At 39.1% G+C, this 9,737-nt stretch overlaps 1 long non-coding RNA gene across 1 annotated transcript in view; it reads right to left on the bottom strand.

Annotated features, from left to right (window-relative positions):
* Positions 1-2,050: 2,050 nt before the first annotated feature.
* The window catches only part of LOC107834112 (uncharacterized), a 12,617-nt gene continuing 4,930 nt past the window's right edge, over positions 2,051-9,737 (bottom strand). The window contains exon 3 of the long non-coding RNA XR_001659893.1: positions 2,051-2,062. This is a non-coding gene — a long non-coding RNA (uncharacterized LOC107834112). The remainder of the gene's footprint in view (positions 2,063-9,737) is intronic.

Raw genomic sequence — 9,737 nt, forward strand, 5'->3', positions numbered from 1 at the left:
AACGGAAATATTTAATTATCTCTTGCGCGGCCCGGTACCAATTGGTCCACGGACCGGTACCGGTCCACGGACCGGGGGTTGGGGACCACTGGTCTACATGTCTCTGTTCTCATTAAGAACAGAGCACTTAGTCGTTGTTAACCATAGCTGTGCTTTGTTGTGTTTTGACCACACTTCCTTTCGGCCTCCTTTTGTAGAAATTTCAGATCCGTTTCTCTTAAATGGATTCTAAATTCACGACTTAGCAGAAAGACGTTTGTGTTGTACGCTCTCGCCCTTGTGTCTTACTGCTCGCTCCTAAACATCAGAGGAAATAAATCTGAAGAATCTGGTGGGATTCAACCTCAGCGTGCGAGTGTTGCAAAATGTTTTGCATATCTGGTTCGGATGTACACACTAGTTTAGCATTTGATGACAAGTAATTAATGAGGCATAAAGAAACAGAGACCCATCCAGTCGATTGTATGCAGGAATGAGGTTGGACCTGTGTTTATGACGCACTGTAAATCACAAGGATGACCTTATCTTTAAACATGCAGTTGCCATCTCTGATCTTTTACCTTTTTTTTCTTGTTCAAAGCTCCCTCAGTAAGACCAGTTCTTAAGTGATGATCGGCGCCACTGATTTGACCTTTTCTGAATGAAACTGTGTGAGCAGCAAAAATGAGAGAACAAGAGAGTTAGGATAAAACAAACTAAAGAGAACACTAACATTTTTTATAAAGTTAAGCAGCTATGATTTAGTTTTGTACAACCTTCCATCTTCCTATGTAAGCATTGTACAAGAATCCATTCTATTGCTGTCTTTTGATGGTTATCAAGGTATTCAGATGTAAAAACTACAAAAGAAAAAAAATATCCCAGCGTTCACTGGAGTTTATTTGCGGTTTAGTTTATTTTTAAGGTGAAGGTTCATACTCCATAAACCGTCATTTATTTATTCGAAAGATCCATTAACAACCTGAAGAGGCTTAAAAGATTTACTGTTCCAAACTGAGCAATTGTATCTCTTGACTTATAGTAATGCTCCACATGTTGTGAAACTGGCAACTCTGTTGCTTTGCACCAAGTTGTTCAGTTGTTTTCGGTTTTGATTTTTTATTTTGATTATTTCCTTTATTTTCACTTTATTCTTTCTGTAAGTTAAGTTATTTCTTGTTTGAGTGTTGGATTTTTTTCTGTTGGATTGAATATTTATATCTTCCATTGTTTATTCCTTCTGTCATTTCAGTTATTTCTTGGTTAAATATTGGATTTGTTTTGTAGATTTACTATTTATGTGTGTATTTTGTTAGATTTCCTCTCTGTTCTGTTTTCTGTGTTTACTCTTATACTCAGCCTTCCTTTTGGTTCCCCAGCTGCTAATCTTCCCCTCATTGTTCATACATGCTGTTCTTCTGCAAGTCTTCTCCTGTTGTAGGTCCCACTCCCCTCCTCCCCCACTTTTTTTTTCTTTAAATATGAACTAAACTAAAGCTCTGTTTTCTGCTTTGTATTTTGTTTCAGCCCTAAACCCTCCCATCTTAACAGTTCTGGGTTCAAATCCCTGTCAGGGGTCTTGCTGCATGACGTCACGGCATGGCCCCTCTTTAACCCTTTAACTATGTTTTCCCCAGCATTTCACTGAGAAGTAGCTGCTATAGCAAACTCAACAGATGAGCAGTTCCACCAGGTGTTTGCTAATTGCTGCTGGCTAGTCTGAAGGAGCCAAGTGGGGTATGTTTGGAGGAGGAGAGGCTCTGTGAGGTGGAAGCTTGGAAACTAGGGAGCTGTGGTGACAGAGGGGCAAAGGACAACCCATGGAAGGAGGCCTTGGTCCTGGACGAGGATGTCACAGCTTCGATTCCCAGCCTGGTGACATTTGCTGAAAAGAAAATACAGCTCCGAGGAGGAGCTTCACCCACTAGGTTCACACAGACGTTCAATAAAAAGGTTCTGCGGATGAAGTTTTATTAAAGCTGGCATCAATAAACAAGTTGCATAATGAAATATGAACCTGTGTTGGTCCTCAGGCAGCCCTGCCTTGCATGTTTAGATGTTTCCCCTTCTGCCACACACCTGACTTGAACAGATGGGCGATTAGCAGGCTTCTGCAGCATTTGATGTAATGCAGAGGAGGTCATGCAGACACTTGAATCAAGTGATCTGGAAGGACGACTCACAGCGACCACGGACCAGAACATAAACTCAAATCCAGTGAGGAGATGTGCTGGTATTAACGCCTTCAGCATCCATACTCCCGCCCTTTAATAAATTCTGAATGTTTAATGAAGCGTAGCCAATAACAATCATCTGTGCAATAAATGCTGGTATGGTATCTGATGAAGTGTTTCTGTCTTTCATTGCTGCCTGTCACTGAAGCACCAAACCGATTTAAATATTTACACGTCAGAGAGAACTGACATCTCTCTGAATATCCTGATCATCAGGATGTCTGCAAGGTAAACAAGTGATGTGGTTAGCTGGAAATTCCTTTCTGTCATCTTAATCCACACTCCACCCAACAAAAACATGAATACATAAGATGAAAGGGTATAATTATGCTGGTTTATTGTTCCCAGTGAAAAGTCACAAGTTACGACATCCAAACAGTGCCAAAACTCCACCCTGCACAGGACTGCAGCAAAAGAATCAGGCTCAATTACTGTAATTAATCCTGACAACATATTTAACCAAGATGTACGAATAATTTTTAATAGATATAAGAAACAACAAATGCTGACTCTCTCTCAAATGAAAAACTTGAAAATGATAAAAATTAAAGCAATACAGAGACGACAAAGATTGGATCCCATATCCAGCCTGTTAGGCCTGTTCTGCTTCATTTACTTTGAACAGCAGGTGAAAAATGTGTAAATGGTTCAGATGAATGAGGGCAGGATCATAAAGGAAGTAAAGAAAAAACAATAAGTCAAGTACAACACATATATTAATATAACTTCAATTCTAATTTTGCTTCCTGTAGCTGCAGCTCATTGAAGTTCAGTTGTCTAAGACTCTCACCTTTTTGAAATAAAGAAAAAAAAGCAGTAAAACCATCAATGATCCATCTGGCTTACTGCGACTGTGAAAAAGAAATACACTTTGAATGAGATAGAAATAAGATTTTGTCCTTTGAGTTTACTTCGTTCTGTTGCGTTTTAATGAAAAGATAAAGCAAACAAAGAGAACCCTTTCTTTTATCTTTGTTGTTTTTCTACCAAATTCACATTAAGGCCATTTTGTTCTGAAGTACAAGTGAAGCTGCTACACGAAGTAAAAAGATATCAAGCATAAACGGAACAATATTGGTACATACAGAATTTATACGTATGTTTACATAAACCGTTATGTTTTATCAAAATTAAAGTTTTATAAAAATGTGGGAGAATAAATGCAGAAAACTTGTCAAACTACCTTGTGCTTTTATCACCTTTGGCAACATGTGGAAAATATTTCTGCCCACAAAGTCGCAAACCTTTGTTGTTCATTGAGCCTCGAACCAAACTGGTTGTTATGTGACTTAAAGACAAACCAGAAATGAGTCCAATAAATGGACAGCTCTGTTTCTGTCCAGGGCTAAACGACAGAAACAGCTGGAGACTAAATGTGATGATCATGAATTCTTCTGACTCTCAAAATTATTTCTGAAGAAACAAAGACTGCGCTGCAACTGAAAAAAAAAAAAACTCTGGTAAAGATCTGCTGCACTGAGGCCTATAACGCATCAAACAGTTGATGAACCAATGAGACACATTTAGCTTTTGAGCTTAAACCCAAACATAAAAATGGAAAGCTACTATTAAATGTAATTCATTGTACACAAAGAAATAGTATTTAGTTATTTTTAAAGAAACAATCTGGCTCACATCTAAATCAGAGGTGTTGAAATGTTGCCTCATTTATTTGAGTGTAGTACAGTAGATAACTAAATAAATTAAAAAAGTCAATAAATTACATGTGTAAACCCCCAAAACATCCCATACACTGTACAAACAGAGGCATTTTTATAGGTTTTAAAAAATATATAATTTAATCTTTAATTTTTTAAGTTGATCAGCATGTCCAGGACTGTTATTGAGAATCCATCACATTTTATATCTCAGTGGCATAAACTTGCTATGACATACAACCACACTTAACAAAGGGGAAGAAAAGAAAACATTCAAGTTAGACAAGAAGTTGTTGAACTTTTCAACAACTAACATTTTTATTAGGAAGATAAAAATGTCCTCAGCTCATGGTAGAGAATTCACTAAAACTGCAAAGTCATACTAGTTACGATGGCAGATTACAAACAAGTCCAAAATGAAAGTCATGATGTGTAAGGAAGTAAAATTAGATCAGAATGCAAACGACTGGGACCTAAATATAACTAACGCCTTTGTTTTATTGTAGAACCAGATCCAGTCATCAATGTTAATGGGAGGCAGAAACCATTGAACAATCTATCTATCTATCTAGTAGGACGTCAGTCATGGAGGCTGGAACAAGGGAAAAGAACAGACGATCTTCAGACTCTTGACAGAAACCCGAAGGACACTGGAAGTGCAGCTCAGGTTTTGCCGTGAGAACCGTGGAATGAGATCAGAGGCGTAAGCACAAAAACAATCTACGAAGAACTAGAGAAAACACAGATAAGGCAAACTGTGTGAACACCCAGGTGACGAAGGGATGACGTCTCACTCCTCTTAAAGCCAGGAAAATGACAGATTATCACACACAGATACAGGTGTGCATGATAATTAACAGATCCGCCCTCTGGTGACAGCAGCTCCAAGGCTCCATCTGGTATAGAAACTGAACAGGTGGAAGGAAATGGAAACCCCACACAAAACCCCGAAACTCTGACTCAACAGTTTCTGTCAAATCAACAAATACAATGGATTTTACTTGGTGGCCTGAGTTACTGAAATACTAAACTATATATAAGCTTTACAGTAACATTCAGTTTAATTGAATATGACTGTAAAATGGATACCACATACACCTTTATATGACTTCAGTCATATTTAATAAATTAGAATGTGTGTGTGTGTGCGTTTGTTTGTAATACCTTGTGGGGATGATTTTCCTGACATATACTACATTGTGGGGACCAATTGCTCCTCGTGGGGACCGGAGCCTGGTCCCCACAAGGGGAAACCCTGTTTTTGGGTCAGGGGTCAGAGTTAGGGCTAAGGTATGAATTGAGTTTTGGTTAGGGTTAGGGTTAGGTATGTGATGGTTAGGGTTAGGAAAAGGGTAAAGGTAAGGTTTAAGCTGTAGAAATGAATGGAAGTCAATGGAAAGTCCCCACAAAGATAGCAAAACAAACATGTGTGTGTGTGTGTGTGTGCCCGTTATAGGTTTGGTTTGGCCTCTTGCAACGGTGAAGCTCTAAGACAATCAGAAACTCACACTATGCTGCTCATTTCCAGCGGTCTACAGGGGAGAGGCGGGGTACACCCTGGACAGGTCACCAGTCCATCGCAGAGCTTAATATCTTCTCACTTTGACCAGAGCATCATATTGACTAAAAAATAAACAGCTAGCACTGTACCTGGTAACATCATAAGTGCATAGTTGAGCTGTTTGACCACCATTTCAGTTATGGCCACTTTGTGCTGTGACCGAAGGAGCTGCAGCAGTGTTAAGATTGTATTACCTTCATGAAGTGTGGGATCAAATGATTTGGGTCCCTTAAAAGCAAAAGAATATCATCTGCGTATATTGACAGTTTGTGTTGTTTGCCCCCTCCGTCTATGGTCCAAGTGTTGGTCCATTACAAGTGGTTGTGCCTCCAACTACACTGTCCAGCTTGTTGGCAAACAAAATGGAACTGACTGACTGGCAATACAGGAGCACGGAGCGGAGGGCTGTGGCAGCGGAATGCTGATAGACATGTGTTCAACACCAGCTCTGCTTAGTCTGCTTTAATCAAACTGTAGTTTGTCTAGAAGTCTGGTGTGTTTGGGGAGCCGTGAATGAGCAAACTCTGCTCCACCTAAAAACAGATATTTATAATGGAACATTGGCTATGAAGAATTCAGACCACTTTCCTTTTCAGACCCTGTCTGATCGCTGTGCCATTGTTAAACTGATTAACTGTGCTGCCATCTAGTGGTCACCTGGACATAACTATGTAGTAATGTGTAATCTACTGACCATTGATTATGGTTCATTTCTACACCAGTCTGTAAAAAGAAACACTTAAAAAACATTCTGTGCATAGTAAGTTAAATAACTTACTCCATCACATAAAATGAACAATTTATTTGTCTGAGTATTGTTACAAATGTTATGTGTAACCCAGTAATTATTAACTATGAAGCCAATTGTTTAGATTGTTTTGTATTTATTTGTTTAAACCTTCACATCCATTGGGAGGTGAAATGAAAAGAACTGCCAAGGCCTCTTTGTTACTACAGCCTTACGATCACTAGATGGCACCAGAGTTCATGAGTTTAACAGTGACAATACAAGGACAAGAGGTAGATGTAACACACACTCATCGTTACTATAAATAGATTAATTAGACATTTCATGCTTTATTTACATTTTTTTGAAACAATATAAACCTCTATTATCTTTTATGAACAGAAACTCTGTGCACAGAACTGAATTTATTTGACACTGTTGGCTCAGTTGTTGACCAGCAGTTAGAACTTTGGTTTGAATCATTCCCTGGGGTCGGGCATTTCACCCTGGGGTTGGGCATTTCACCCTGGGGTCGGGCATTTCACCCTGGGGTCGGGCATTTCACCAGGCTTGCTGTTTGCTTGGGGTCACTGTCCTGCTTGAACGATGACATGAAATGTTATTGAAGCTGAATGAATCTGTTGGTGTAAAAATTGCTCATTACATGAACCGGCAATTCAAAACTTTATAGCCTACACTGTATTATTGCTCTGCCTGTCACATGTGGCATTTCCAATTTTTTAGACAAATTTTATGAACCTTTTTGTAATGGCTTGCACCAAATATTTTCTCTGGTTTCAGACATAGCTTGGAATGTAATTATTTTGATTTGAAGATGAACAAACTTGTCCGAAGCTCAACTTGGGGAAGAAACACATCACAGGATTGAACGACTGCAGGCCTGACACCCTGATGTCTTTGGTCATTGAATCCTGGTGGTCATCAAACGCCCCCTGGTGGACCGACTGCAGGTTTCCTATCAGCATCAGCTACATTGACCTGGTCAGTGCCTGGCCAATACAACTGATTCTCAGTGGTAGGCACACTTCCACTAATGCACTGATAGTGATGCAACATTTTTAGTTTTAGTATCTTTACTGAGCTTGAAAAAGTTTAGCATATTTAGCTTCGCCTACTTTAATTTAGTTGGTTGTTTTGTAAACTTTCAGTTGAATAAAGTTTGACATCTGTGATGAAGTTTTGGTTATCTACTGCTGCAATTTCTTCAAGTATTTAGACGTTGGTATTGGTGCTCTTATTTTGAAGTGGGTGGAGAATGTTAAGCCAGAATAATTCCAGCCCAGCCCAGCACAATATACTTCAGTACCTGCTGCACAACACAAATTTCCCTACAGGGTGGGGCATAATCTCACTCTTATTCTCCTGCTTCGCATATTTTGCTTGTTTTACTGATTGTGTGATCATTGTGTGCTTGAAAAAGTTCCTTAAAGTTGATTTATGATGATCTGTGCTAATGATTGTATTTCTGAAAACAGGAAGGAATTGATCCATAAACCTAAAGTTTGACAATACATCCACTTAAGGAAGAGTAAAAACACTAATTTGTCCATTGAGTTTTCAATATGTTTACCTAGAGGCCTGTTGAACATAAATATCAATGAACACACTTAATTTTCTAAATTTTAAGGTTTTTATGACATTATGGTTAATATTAAGGCCCAAAACATCTGGGTTTTACTCCACTGTTTTGTCTGGGAAAAGTGAAATAGGAGAAACAGCCAAATGAAGTCACTGGACCCGAGAAACTAAACAGCTTAAAAGTCTTTAAGTCTTCATGTGACAACACTTCTAAATCCCACCTACTGCAATGAACAAATTCACTTCTACTTTGGTTATGTTAGCTAGTCATGCCACAGTTGCATTGGTTGGTGAGTGCATGTGTGACTACTTCCTCCAAATAAAATTGTCCCATGAAGTGAGTGAACAAAGTCCTGGATCAACCTTTTCTGTTTATTGAGTGACAATAAAAATACACCTTGGTTTACAGTAGGTTTCCGTGAAGGCCTGTTGGACATCAAAATACACTTTTCCAAACTCATGTTTCTAAAATTTCAGATTTTATGATTTTAAAGACATTTAAGCACAATGCAGCTGGGTTTTATTATCCATATTGGCCCCAAAATTATTACGAAGGCTCATTTCTGGTATCTGCTTTTGAATCAGCAGGTAAGTAATGCGCATTCTCTCAGTAAAAACAATTACCTGAATATATTGGATGTAGCTTTTAGACACCGAGTCCAGAAAATCTGGACTTAAATGCTTTTTTTTTTTTGTTTTTAATGATTTTTTGAAGTAGTTTCTTGGCTCTAAGGGCCCAACTAGCAGTGATCTGATGAGAAAGCAGGTTGGGCAAATAATGCAAAGTTGACCTTTGCCCATTAGGGAATGGGCAAAGGTCCAGAGACCGGGACTCAAATCTGAGACGGTCACATTGAGGACCCTAACCTTGAGAACATCAAAGCAAAGTTTAAGAGACTTTTTGAAAATAGTACAGTGTGATAGGGAAATGATCATTTTTACCATTTATTTACTGATGTGTCTGCTGTGGTTTTTATACTTCTGCAAGATGTGACTTCCTATTAAGGAAGTTTCTAGACAATGTGCAGACGCTTTCACAACTGGTAACATCCTGTGTCAACCTAAGCTGTCAAAGAGTTACCATATTTGGAATACAATTTCCTTGCAATTACTTGCAGCCCTTCAATGCATATTGCAGCCCTTCAATGCATATTGCAGGGCTGCAATATGCAATTGCAGCCCTGCAATATGCTACAAGTAATTGAGCAATGAGTTGTAAAGAAAGAGTTTGGACACAGAGTTTCAGGAAGGTGAGCAGGGAAGTAGTGAGGAGATTCAAAGAGGAAGGTCTCACCAAAAGATGGTTGGAAGGTAGAAACAGGTTACCAAAGTCCACGGAATGAGCGGGGGGACAGGATTCCCCAAAGGAGAGGTAGCATGGATAAGGTTCAGAAGTCAAGGAATGTAAAACCAATCTAGCAGCTCCCGCAACAGAACTTCTTGTTTTGAGGCTCTGCCTGATGACGCTGACAGGCTGTTGCTGAAAAAGCTTGGTCACACCCTGTTAAGAGAGAGGCAGGGACACACACACACAGACACACACCGATCTGCATACAGCTCTGTGAACATGACAAAGTGAGGACGACGATGGAAACTAAAGCAAAGGTAAATCAAAAAAAGACTCAAAAATTGCTTCATTTGCCTCTTTTTTTCTTTTGTCTGAAATTTAAGGACTTTTGAGGTGATAACTTCTTGAGATTGTTCAGGTGTTTTCCGTCTAACTTCAGTTAAGGTAAAATTGTTCTGTCATGCTCATGCTCCCTTCTCCCCCCCCTCCCTCTACAGCACATACCTGATTACAGGCCGGTATAACCCATGCAATCACCAGATTTTTTTAGACTGAATAATGGGATCTATTATTCAGTCTACATCATAACTCTGTAATGCTGTAAACCTACTGGCTAATATATAACCTGTAGGGCTTTAACCTGGACTCTGACTTGACCTGTCCACAAAAATTTGCATGTGGAAAGTTATGG

The sequence above is a fragment of the Poecilia formosa genome, unplaced genomic scaffold (assembly GCF_000485575.1).
Source record: "Poecilia formosa unplaced genomic scaffold, Poecilia_formosa-5.1.2 Scaffold520, whole genome shotgun sequence".
In the NCBI taxonomy this organism is placed as follows: domain Eukaryota; kingdom Metazoa; phylum Chordata; class Actinopteri; order Cyprinodontiformes; family Poeciliidae; genus Poecilia; species Poecilia formosa.